The sequence below is a fragment of the Malaclemys terrapin genome, chromosome 20, assembly GCF_027887155.1.
Source record: "Malaclemys terrapin pileata isolate rMalTer1 chromosome 20, rMalTer1.hap1, whole genome shotgun sequence".
Lineage (NCBI taxonomy): Eukaryota > Metazoa > Chordata > Testudines > Emydidae > Malaclemys > Malaclemys terrapin.
In genome coordinates this window covers 16,119,429-16,132,775 of record NC_071524.1, presented here as the reverse complement: position 1 = coordinate 16,132,775, position 13,347 = coordinate 16,119,429, and the positions used below count along the sequence as shown (strand labels likewise).

At 48.9% G+C, this 13,347-nt stretch overlaps 1 protein-coding gene across 1 annotated transcript in view; it reads left to right on the top strand.

The window, feature by feature from the left end:
* The first annotated feature begins 4,292 nt into the window (after positions 1-4,292).
* The window catches only part of PAK4 (p21 (RAC1) activated kinase 4), a 96,352-nt gene continuing 87,297 nt past the window's right edge, over positions 4,293-13,347 (top strand). The window contains exon 1 of the mRNA XM_054010240.1: positions 4,293-4,380. The gene's annotated coding sequence lies outside the window, so the exon portion shown is untranslated. The remainder of the gene's footprint in view (positions 4,381-13,347) is intronic.

Here is a 13,347-nt window from a genome sequence, read left to right as displayed (position 1 = left end):
GTGGAACTCACTGTCACATGATCTCCTGGAGGCCAAGAGTTTATAAGGATTCAAAGAGCGAGCGGGCACTGAGAACCCAGCTCAGCGGCGTTAGCCAAGTAGTTAATGCTACAGTTTAAAAAAGATCCCTAGGTAGGCTCTAGTTCAAACAGAAATGAATTCAGGGAAGTCTGATTGCCTGGGTTATGCAAGAGGTTAGACTGGCCTCTTCTGGTTCATCATCTCTGAATGAGGCAGCTGAGTACAGAATGGCTCCAACATCAAATAAATTAGATGGGAGGGTTGTATGGCTGTATGTATACCTGGGCCGAATAAAAGCAAATTCATTACTGCACAGTCTTCACAATACCAGGGCTTGGTTTGCCCGTATCTGATAGAGAGATGGGGGAGGGATCGTTTCAGTGGTTTAAGCATTGGCCTGCTAAACCCAGGGTTATGAGTTTAATCCTGGAGGGGACCATTTAGGGAACTGGGGTAAAAATCTGTCTGGGGATTGGTCCTGCTTTGAGCAGGGGGTGGGACTAGATACCTCCTGAGGTCCCTTCCAACCCTGGTATTCTATGATTCTACGAACACTTTGCTTAGGTAGTACAAGACAGGCGCCTTCCTCGCTAAGGCCCCTGAAACTCTTTAGGCTGCCGGTTTACACAGAGAGTTGAGTACAAGAGCAGGGCTTCAATTTTGCCTGTCCATGGGGTCGTTAGAGCTCGTGAGCACCGTTCTGTATGGGGCCCCGATGAACAGGACGAATTAGTAAAGCATTGCTATAGCTTGTGGTTAGGTTTTGCCAGGGCTATAAACCCTCATGCTTCAGGGCGTGAGCTGCCCTCTAACTATTGGGGCCAGGAGGGGACTTTCCCAGGCTGCAGGTGACTCCAGAATTGTCCACTGGGTGGGGAAAGGTCTCTTGCACCTTCCTCTGAAGCAGCTGGGAGGCGGCAGAAGCCGGTGCTGGGCTGGCTCCATGCTCTGAGCCAGCCTCTGTTCCCAGTAGGGTAGGAGCTGTGGGGGGAATTGCCAGAGGTGCACAGAGCTGGTCGGGAGAAGCTGGTCCCTGCTGCTGGGAGCAGTGTCCAAGGCCTGGCGGTGCTGAAATGAGGCCCCTCCCCACCCCCCAACCTGGCAGGGAGCTCCGGCACGGGGATGGGGAGCCTGTGCCACTGCTGCCCATGTCCCTGTGGCCTGCCTGCCCTGGGCTGTGGTGGCAACTCCTTCCTGGGGATTGGGGGAAGCAGGGCTCTATGTGGGACTCGGGGGGAGAGTCACGTTAACAGAGGTGAATCCAAAAGGGCATGAAAAAGTTTGGGGGCCCACTGATCTACATAACACAGGCCTTTATGCAGTGACCCCGGTATAGACCCCAATGACTTCCTGTGTGCTGTTCCCATCCGGGCTGCGATGCGCGCTCCATCACTAGCTAAGATGTGAGGGATGATGCTACCGCTGTCTCCTGTCCTAAGGCTAAACCCAGGACCTCCAGTCTCCAGGGCACTTTCACCAGCACTAACGCCAGCTATGGATAGGTTCTCCACATGGGGGCGGAATGTCTCTGCTGCTGAGCGTCTCAGACCGACCTTACCGAGCCCAGGAAAGTCATCTGCAAAAGCCCCAGGACTTTGAAATCTGGCTGGCAGCGAAGGCGCAAAGGTTGGCAGAGAATTGGCAATGACCCACGCACACCTAGGAGAGATGCCTGGGCAGCGTGCCCCAGGCAGGGGACATTAGGATGGGGCTCTCGGGATTTTATTAATCAGCCATCTATTGCTGTAGGGTTTTATTGCTAAACGCAGCTGTGCAATATGTCCAGTGGGGCGTGTGTGTGTGTGTGTGTGGGGGGGGGGGGTGGATGATCCCCATAATAACTAGTATCAGGGGGTAGCCGTGTTAGTCTGTATCCACAAAAACAACAAGGAGTCCGGTGGCACCTTAAAGACTAACAGATTTATTTGGGCATAAGCTTTGGTGGGTAAAAAACCCACTTCTTCAGATGTACTGACTAGTGCATAACTAGTCAGTGCATAATAATAATATAATTAATAACTAGTGTTACTTACACAGCTCTTTTTATCCTGTCATCTCAAAGCACTTGCCAGTGGTGGGTCTAATTTATCACCTCCCTCCCCCGCAGAAAACCCCACTCCAATTTTGCAGATGGGGGAAATTGAGGCACAGAGAGGGGAACTCATTTGCCACAAGTCAGCAGCGGAGATGGGTATGGAATCCAGGCATCCTGCCTTGCCACACCCCCTCCCCATTCTTCTAATCATTCTGACTTGTAAACCCCTTTCTAACCACCAGACCCCACTCCCTCCTCGAGAGAACAGAACCCAGGAATTCGGATCCCCAGTCCTCCCCTGCTCTAGGAGCTAGGCCCTACTCCTCTCGCAGAGCTGGGCATAGAACCCAGGAGACCTGGCTCGCCCCCCTACCCGCCTCGCTCTAACCACTGCCCATTTTGCAGCTCATTTGTAGTCCTGGCAATGCTTCAAGGCTGGGGAATGCGCCGTGGAAATCCACAACTGATTGATTGACCTTTGAAGGGTAAAAAGGAATCAAAAAACACCAAATACCAGACTGACTCTGAACTACTGACATTCTGTAACCTGATCTCCGCACAGATTTCATGACCACATCACTAGAGCAGTTGGGGGTGTGGGGATGTATACCCTATATAGTTCTACCAATCCAGCCCCTCGTGTAGACACTACCGGTGCCTTATACCGGTATAGCTTCTTTCCCTTCCTGTACAGGGTTCGCTGTAAAGCACCTTTATCCTGGTAGAACTGCATTCACCCCAGGGGGTTGTACTACTTTGACTAGACTGGTATAAGGCACCTATATCATTTGATTATTTATTTGTATTATGGGACCCTGTAGGCACCCCAGTTGTAACCCAGGACCCTGTTGTGCTAAGTTGCCTGGATGCCCATACAGCCCCATCTTCTCTGTCTCTGCTGGACAGAGTCCCTCCAGGACCCAGGCCGCCCAGTACCTGCTCTGTGATTAAGCAGGGGCTGTCGCTCGTCAGGGCTGTCAGACTGGCACTGAATTAACGCCAGTGACAAGCCAATGACTATTATTAGCTGCCATGTGGGTGGCTCATTCTTTGCCTTGCACTGTCAAAGTGCTTAATATAGCAAGTCGGTGAGGGCTGATTGCTGGCAGGAACTGCTGCTGGGAACGGCTGGGTTCTCAGGGGCAGTGCCGGCTGCGTTGACCCTAAATACAGCCCAGGTGGCCATGCCCTTTGGATCGTGACTTTACCTGTGCCCAATCAGCCTCATGACCCACCTGGGAGGTAGGTATTCTCCCCACAGTTTACAGAAGGGGAAACTGAGGCACAGGCAGGTGAAATGACTTGACCAAGGCCACACATGCAGACTCCCAGTTCCCTCCTTTAATCTCTAGACTGCAGGACACCTGGGTTCTATGTGTGCCACTGGGAAGGAGTGTTGTCTACTGACTGGAGAAGGGTGGTGACTGGGATTCAGGACTCCTGGTCAAATACCATGAGAACACCACAAGGGTTTGCAGCCCCGGGGTCTCACCTCTCACCTCCTGACGACGCCTCATGGTGCAATGATGGGACCGAGCGATGCTGGGGCCTGGACTCATGTCGTTTTGCGGCATGATGTCACATTTCAGCCGGACCAAGCGACTTCAGGCCCCCAGGTGATGCTGTCGTATCATGCCACGACGTCCCATTTGCAAGACGATGTTGGGGGGGGGGGATCAAATGACCTCAGCAAAAGCATCATAGCGCGCCGTGATGACAACCCCCTGGGGCCGGATGACGTCATGCCTTTTGGTGATGACATCAAAGCACAACATGATGACCCCCTGTCTTGCTCTGAGGACATGATTAGGGTGCCATGGCAACATCACATGCTCAAAATGGTGGCACTGCTGTCACAAGATGACCCCTGCCCCCCCCCCCCGAGGCAGTCTGGGAAAGGTCAATAGGAGCCAACCCCCACGCCTCCATGCCCTAATACCCTCTTCCCGGGCTTTGAACCCACACTCCACAGAATGGGGCGACGTCCCCTTTAAGAGAAGACACGCCCCCTTTCCTTCTCCCATCAATCAGCCTTTCCTCCAGCCAATCAAGACGCACAACGCCGCGAGTTCTCTCTTCCTCCCTCCCCCGAGTGGGCAGTGCCCGCAGAGCGACGTCGGTTCCGGCCAATCAGAGGTGGAGACTGGGAGGTGGGGGCGGGATTGCCTCCTCCTCCTCAGGAGGCGGTCCCTGTTGCCGGGGGAACGGGGCAGAGCAGAGGAAGGAGGGGGGTGTCCCCGGATGTTGGCTGGTTCCTAATATGGTGGCTGCGGCGGCGGAGTGACCAGGAGCCGGGGGGAGACAGCGCGAGAGCCCCCGAGCAGGTGCGGGGGGAGGGGAGGGGAGTGGGACGGGGCGTGGGGGGGTTGAGAGGGGGGAGGGGGACCAAGGTGGGGGAGGGGGTGAGAGAGGAGGAGCTGAGGGGTATGTGGGGGGTTGGGGGCTGGGGAGGGGGATCAAGGTGGGGGAGGGGGTGAGAGAGGAGGAGCTGAGGGGTATGTGGGGGATTGGGGGCTGGGGAGGGGGATAAAGGTGGGGGAGGGGTGAGAGAGGAGGAGCTGAGGGGTATGTGGGGGATTGGGGGCTGGGGAGGGGGATAAAGGTGGGGGAGGGGTGAGAGAGGAGGAGCTGAGGGGTATGTGGGGGTTTGGAGGCTGGGGAGGGGGTGAGAGAGGAGGGGGAGCTGAGGGGGATTGGGGGCTGGGGAGGGGGATAAAGGTGGGGGAGGGGGTGAGAGAGGAGGAGCTGAGGGGTATGTGGGGGATTGGGGGCTGGGGAGGGGGATAAAGGTGAGGGAGGGGTGACAGAGGAGGAGCTGAGCGGTATGTGGGGGTTTGGAGGCTGGGGAGGGATGAGAGAGGAGGAGCTGAGGGGTATGTGGGGGTTTGGAGGCTGGGGAGGGGGTGAGAGAGGAGGGGGAGCTGAGGGGTTGGCGGCACGAGGAGGATATAAAGGCATGGGGTGAGTGGGGGTGGGGGAGCGCTGTGTGTGCACGTAGGGCCCCGCCAGTCTGCGGATGTCTGTGGACCACGTTTGCAGATCGGCACGGGGTACAATTTGTTGTACTGGTGCCGGGCTCTGTGTGGGGCTGGGATGTGTGAGCGGAGTGGGGCTGGGGGAAGGGGGCATGTGAGGGAAGTGGACACTTGAGAGGAAGGGGGAGTTGAGGGTGGGGGTATAGAGGGGAGCTGGGGGCATGTATGGGCCACATGTGCCGGGAGGGAGCAGCTGGGGCAGAGAGGACTTGAGGGAGGTGAGAGGAGGTAAGTCGGGGGGGTGAGGCCACTGAAGGGGTAAGTGAGGGGACTGGGGCACGTGAGGGTACTAGAAGGGGCTGCATGTGTGTGTGGCTGGGCAGGGTGAGGGACTCGGGGGTTGTAGAGGGTGGAGATCAGGGTGTAGGTGAATAGAGAAGAGGCCCCTGGATGCTCTGAGGGTGGGTGAGCTAGAAATGCTCGTAGAGGTTGGAGGGTGTCGGTAGAATGGATGGGGGGAGGAATGGCTGAAAAGTCGGGGCTCATGTGACATGCTGCTGCGAGGGGTGGGCAGGACTGTTCCAAATGATGCATGACATCGTGTCAAAACCGTATACCAAATATATAGCATCTGTGGTCGCCACCACTTACTGTGTGACAGGGGGCCTCGGAGAAAAGTCTTGTGTGGTGCCTCTCATCTGAGGATCTCCAAATGCTTAGTAGAGTTGGGTAAGAATTACCTCCCTCTCTGCGGTAAGATACTGAGATGCAGAGAGAGAGTGACTGGCTTGTGTCAAATGGGTGCTTGAGCTCGGAGTACATCCCAGGAGTCCGGATTGCCCTGATCCCCAGATAACACGTAGTGAAGACTACTTTAAAGTACCCTCTGCAGCTTTGCATAGTCCACCATAGCGCCGCTTCCGAATGCAGTCAAACCTCACTTATTTGAATGAGAAGAGGGAGATGTGGAAATGAATACATAGGGGATTTGACTGTTGAGGGGTGTTAATTTGTGTCTGGCAAATGGGAATTTTGGATAACCAAGGTCTCAGCAAAATGAGGCTTAGAGGGCAGACAGTGCTGTTTATCCTGAAAGGTTATACTGATATTTTTCCCTGGTGGGGAAAATCAAAGCAGGGGGAAATCGGTAAAATGGGACTGTTACTGCTACAGAAACACTCTAGTATAAAACTTTCCAAGCCCCCAGATGGCTTGTTGGAGGGTTTTTGTAGGAGTTGGCTCTTTTCCTCTGTGTTTGGTAACTGCGCTGGGTATGACAGTCGCTGGGAACAGCTGTCTCCGTTAGGAGATTCTAAGCTTCAATTAGCCTGAGTGGAGATGCCACTAATTGTTAGCAAGTGAAATGCAAGAGTAAATTAAAAGTTAAGTAAGGCTCAGCCTGCAAACGCTGAAGGTATTTTTATTTAGGAAATAAATAGATAGACATCAGTACCCTAGAGTAACGAAGGGAGAGAGCTTAACCCTCCTATATAGGCACATTGATCAGCAGATGTGCTCTGGGATATTTTTGCCGTCACTGTTGCTTTTTATGACTGACATTTCAAAGCAGACAGTGTCCTGGTTTGTAACTCAATCCACGCTGATAATTAACGCATTCAATATCTCTGGCCGGCAGGAGCTGCCACATACGGAGGATGCGTTGGGTTAGCAATTTATAGCCACTAGAAAGCGGGTCTGAGAATGAATCCAGCTCTGTATGCTAGCTTCACATAGCTGTTACAGTTGGAAGGAGCAGTTCATAAGAACACTTTTGAACTGTTAATTGGTTGCTTTTCCAATACTTTCATTTTTTCTAAATATTAGGTCTGTCAATTAATCGCGGTTAACTCATGTGATTAACTCAAAATTAATCCCGTTTAATTGCAGTTTTAATCGCACTGTTAAACAATAGAATACCAATTGAAATGTATGAAATATTTTGACTGTTTTTCTACATTTTCATATATATTGTACAGTATTCTGCGTTGTAATTGAAATGAAAGAGTATATTTTTGATTACAAATATTTGCACTGTAAAAATGATAAACAAAAGAAATGGTATTTTTCAATTCACCTCATACAAGTACTGTAGCGCAATCTTGGTCATGAAAGTGCAACTTACAAATGTAGATTTTTGTTTTTTTGTTACATAACTGCACTCAAAAACAAAACAAAGTAAAACTTCAGAGCCTACCAGTCCTACTTCTTGTTCAACCATCCCTAAGACAAACAAGTTTGTTTACATTTATAGGAGATAAGGCTGCCCTCTTCTTATTTACAATGTCACCAGAAAGTGAGAACAGAGATTTAGATATTTATGTGCCAGATATGCTAAACATTTGTATGCCCCTTCATTCCAGAGGGCATGCTTCCATGCTGATGACACTCATTTAAAAAAAAAAAAATGCATTAATTAAATTGTTTAACAGACTGAACTCTATGGAGGAGAATTGTATGTCTCCTGCTCTGTTTTACCCGCATTCTGCCATATATTTCATGTCATAATGGTCTCAGATGATGACCCAGCACATGTTCATTTTAAGAACACTTTCATGGCAGATTTCACAAATGCAAAGAAGGTACCAATGTGAGATTTCTAAAGATAGCTACAGCGCTTGACCCAAGATTTAAGAATCTGAAGTGCCTTCAAAAATCTGAGAGGGACGAGGCGTGGAGCATGTTTTCAGAAGTCTTAAAAGAACAGTACTCTGATGTGGAAACTACAGAACCCGAACCACCAAAAGAGAAAATCAACCTGCTGGTGGTGTCTGACTCAGATGATGAAAATGAACATTCATTGGTCTGCACTGCTTTGGATTGTTATCGAGCAGAATTCATCATCCGCATGGACGCATGTCCCCTGGAATGGTGGTTGAAGCATGAAGGGACGTGTGAATCTTTAGCACATCTGGCATGTAAATATCTTGTGATACCGGCTGAAACAGTGCCATGAGCACGCCTGTTCTCACCTTCAGGTGACTTTGTAAACAAGAAGCGGGCAGCATTATGGCCTGCAAATGTAAACCAACTTGTTTGTCTGAACAATTGGCTGAACAAGAAGTAGGACTGAGTGGTCTTGCAGGCTCTAAAATTTGACATTGTTTTATTTTTGAACAGTTTTTTTTGTGCATAATTCTACATTTGTAAGTTGCACTTTCATGATAAAGAGTTTGCACTACAGGACTTGTATGAGGTGAATTGAAAAATACTATTTTGTTTGTTTTTCAGTGCAGATACTTGTAATCAAAAATAAATATAAAGTGAGCACTGTACACTTTGTATTCTGTGTTGTAATTGAAATCAATATATTTGAAAATGTAGAAAACCTCAAAAAATAAATGGTATTCTATGATTGTTTAATAGCGCGATTAATGTTTGTAATCGCTTGACAGCCCTACTAAATATTTATATTTTTAATACTAACCCTGAGCACTTTCATTGCATTTCTCATGCTCGAAGAGCCCAGTAAACACCTGGGGTGGGGAGGGATGTAGATAAGATGGTTGAGTTGAATCATGGAGCGCTTGAGGCCACCATTTTCCAAAGTGACGTTTGGTTTTTGAGTGCCCGAGGAGAGATGCTTTGGGCTGGACTTTCAGAGGTGCTGAATTCAGTGGGAACTGTGAATGCTCAGCGCCTCAAACTGGGTGCCCAAAATTGAGCTTGTCACCAACTTTGTACAGCAGAACACTAGAAAGCCTCATCTCCTGCCTCTGTTCTCTAACCACTATCTAATGTTACCTCTTAAATAAATCCAAGCCAGGGCAAGGTGCTGCATTGACAGCCATGGGTGCAGAACTGCCCCTCTTCATCCCTGGACAGCACAGGCAATAGTAGGGTAAGTGTTTTTTTTTTTTTTTTTTTTTTTTCTCTTCTGCTCACATGCCTCAGCCCTGACCTGATGGCTAGAGCCCTGCGGATATCTGCTTTATATCTGCAGCCGTATTGCTGACCATCTTTGTGGATCGGCTCCTGATCCAAACGTTTGTATCCGCACAGGGCTCTACTGATGGCCCTTCTTCCACTAGGAATGGGAAATGCGCCCATGGGGCATTCCACCCTTGCAGGAGGGGGCAGCAGCCTCTGCTGAGATTGCCAGCAGTACAGATGGCCAGTGCCAACTATGGTGGCAGATCTTATGATGTGGGACCCCACCCATTCATTTGAATTTGTTTTCTGCAGGCCACCAGTCAACCAATGATGGCTGTGCTGGGGTTAAGCTGACGAATGAGATACAAAGAATCCTCTTCTCTGGGTCACCAGGCTCTGAGGCCTAGATCCTCAAAGGTGACTTCCATTGAAAGTTAGGAACCTAAATACCTTTGGGGGTCTGGGACTCAGTTACTTTCCCGCAGGGAAGAGCAATACAAAACTCGAAAGACTTCAGGATACTTTTTACTTGCAATTAAAATTTGCTGAACTTCGGACGCTCTTCAGGGTTGCAAGTGGAAATGGGCAGCATCTTTCACAATAGGCTAGTAAACAGATGGACATTAGGTTTATTGAAAATAAACAGCTGCAAAGAGTGGCTAAAGGAGGACACAAAGGACCTTAGTAGCTTTGAAAATGCTTTTTATCCAAAAGCCCTAAACGCAGCCTGAGATGTCGCCAAGGAATTAGTCAGCTGCTGCCAGTAAAAACATTCATTAATCTTGGCACCCTTGTAAGGAAAGTGCTTTCCTTTCCGATAAAGGAATAAACCTGTTAGCTGACTATATTGATTGGCCTTTGCATCTTGCAAACCCGGTTGGGGAAAGTTTTCTTGAAACCGTGACTAAATTGAATGGACAAACAGAAACATTATGTGAAGGACCAAAAAACCCCCACAACCCCGTAAGGTTTGGATTTGTTGATGGATGAAGATGTGCCCGGGACAACATCATGTTACTTTATAATCTGTGAATCAAGCTGGGGCTGGTATATCTAGCCAGGTGCTTCCTGGCATTTGTCTGGTGTCTCTTCTCCAATGTTTGTTAGTTTCATACTTGTTTTGACTTTGCCCTCACACCTCCTCCCTGCCCTGAAAAGTAAAGCTGGTTTCAGTCATTGAAAGCAGGGTTTATAATGGGAACTGAAACTCAAATATATGATCATAAACCATTACTTATCTTACACGGCAGCTCGCTTTCGTGTTTGGCACGAAACCAACCACTGGAGACCGATCCCAGGGACGATACCAATGTGATTATGATCAGAGTCCACTTGCATTACACTTTACTTCCACTGAGGGGAAATGTGGTCTCTGCTCTCCCCTCCCCGCCCCCCCATGTTTGTTCCAGCACCCACATGTTTTTCAGATACCCAGTTAGTTTTGTATTTTATTTGCATGTGTTTGGATGACAGTTGTTTTTGCTAACACTTATCAGCACCACCAGAAGGAAACTCTTAGAAAATAAATAAATACAAATCACTAGGCTTTCTTCTTGCTCCCCTGGTGGCCTCGTTTCATGCCTGTACTACTGCTTTGGGGAACGGCTGATTGTCGTGACTGGCTGCTCCCATGATTCTGCAGGTGTATCTCCAATGGCAAGATGGTGCAACTGACTTCTTTTATGTTCGCTTGTCAAAGAGCGCTCTGGCTGACTTCTTGTTCGTTAGCCACGTGTCTCATGGTGAATCTCTCTTCTCTCCGGCTCTGCCCTGCCAGGATACATGGAAACTTAGTGTAGATTTTGAGGCCAGAAGGGACCACTGATTATCGTCTAGTTGTGATCTCCTGCGTATCACAGGCCAGAGAATGTCACTCGGTGATTCCTGTTTCTAATACAACTACTTGTGGTTAAACTACAGTATATCTTGGGCTGCCTTTCTAAATCTTGGTTTGAAGACTCTTAAGCGATGGAGAATTTACCACATCCCTTGGTAATCTGTTCCAGTGGTTAGCCGCCACTGATCTTAATTTAAAAAAAAAACAAACAAACCCATTTTGAACTTTGCCGACTTCAGTTTCTAGCTGTTGGCTCTTCATTTGCCTTTTGTCTGCTGGATTAAAAAGCCTAGTATTGGATATCTTCTCTCCACATAGGTACTTGCAGACGTGATCAAGTTGCCTCTTAACCGTCTCTCTCTGACTTTCCCCTCCCTTCCGATTGTTTTCAATGGTAATAAATGTAGGCTCCTAAGTGAAGGGAACTGCCACTTTCTCAGTTGGGAAGCATGAGGGAGAAGGAGACTTCCAACCACCCAACACTAGGATGATCACATTTATTTCTTTTTTTATTATTTTTAAATAGTAAAAAAGGCTCCTAGGGACCCGGATGTTCGTTCAGTATAATAATCAATCGGACAGGAACGAGGCCAGCCAGCCCTCTGCAGAAAAGCTCTCTTCCATCTCTTTCTTGTTCCGGGTATCACACCCTCAGCCTTCTCCAAAATCCCTCTCTGGTTGAGTTCTGACCCGAGTTCATCTGCAGGCTGGCCACGCTGAATAAAAACAACCACTCAGATTCTGTTCCTACCCCTTTGGAGGGTTTGGGACCTGAACCGTGGACATAGAAATGAAATCTAAAGCCGCACCCCACCTCAGTGCTGAAATCATACAGTGCTTTATGACCAGAGAGCCCTTGTCCTCTGCCCCGAACAGCAGAGGACAAGGTGTAGGAGAGCCAGGTGAGAGGAATTGTGAGATGGATGGGTATCTTGCACGAGTCGACGTAAAGGGGGAGAGGAGGCTCACATAAGCTTCTATGGTCATCCGACTAGATGATCCCAATGGTCCCTTCTGCCCTTGGAATGTCTGAATCTTATGAAGGTTGCTTCCTTGGCAAACAGGAAGCATGAGGGGGTACCAGGCTGGGGTGGGGAGAAGAGGATGAATAGTGATGTAACGATCAGGGCATACAAATTGCCGGACTGGATCAGAGACACAGGGTTCACCTAGTCCAGTGTCATGTCTCTGATATTGGCCAGCGCCAAATACTTAAGAGGAAGGTCTAAGAACCTCCCCAGTAGAGCAGATGTGCGATAATCTATCGCCTCCATTGGGTCTCGCTCTGGTCTCCTAATGAAAATTGATTCAAGCCCTGAAGCAAAAGGTTTAATATCCTTTACATTTGTTAGCATTAACTATGAGAACTCTGGATATTTTTAACCTAAATGCCCATGTCTCTCTGAATCTTGGCAAGGTCCTGACCTCAGCGACTTCCTGTGACAGTGAGTTCCACAATCTAATTATTGGTTTTAAATTTGCCACCTTTTACATTTTATTGAATGTCCCATGTTCACAAAGGCACAAGGCAGGGCAAGATTCGGGGAGGGGGATAGCTCAGTGGTTTGAGCATTGGCCTGCTAAACCCAGGGTTGTGAGTTCTATCCTTGAGGGGGCCACTTAGGGATGTGGGGCAAAATCAGGATGTGGTCCTGCTAGTGAAGGCAGGGGGCTGGACTCGATGACCTTTCAAGGTCCCTTCCAGCTCTATGAGATAGGATAAGATTCTGAATTCCTCTGAAGGTGAGGACATGGAGGGGAGAGGGAAGATCACCATGCCCAGGTAGATTGGAGTGGCGAGAGCTGAAAGGGAGAAAGAGACCGCAATTAAGATGTGATTCGGATTACTAATAATGGAGCACTTGGAGGAACGAGTGGACTTCGGTGGTAGAGAAGGAAAGCAGCAGGACTTAATGAGAGACCAGTTAATGGGAGAGGTTGAGAGAGGAGTGAAATGATGGTTCATGCGAGGTTGAGTTTGGAAAGCACAGATGATGCTGGCAATGCCAGCGTGGGTAGAGAAAGGAGGTGCAGGGGGTGATCAGAAGAAAAGATGTTCAGTTTTAGGAAGACTGAGGTAGAGAAGGTAGCGGGTGCAGAATACACTTATGTAACGTACATCTAATACTCTTCACTCTGAAATCAAAGGGGAGGGTTGATTCCTTGCAACTTGATTTTTTTTCTCTTCAGATTAATAATTTAGGAGTCGGTGGGTGGCAGCAGGGTGGGGTTGGGGGAGGAAGTTTATTTTTACATTGGAGTTGAGAACTGTTTTTCTGCAGAGCCTTCTGTTGCTAATTGAGTGCCTGAAGAACCATCCCCCCCCCCCCCGCCCCGAACATCTTTGAGAGGCGAAGCTGTCAATTCTCTGCACCATCTGGATTTATGACTGGATCTGTCCTGTAGAGCAGTATTTCTCTGCACCCTAAGATGCATCTTTCTACTTATTGGGAATTTGGCAGCCTCAGTCCCCCTCCTTCAGGATTTAGATTTGGGGTTAGTTCCTCTGTGTTTTGTTTTTTGTTTTTTTGTTTTTCTCCAGCCAGATCATTGCTCTGTTGGCTAAGGCCAAAGCACTGACCTCACTCTGTTGTTTCATGCTCAATCTT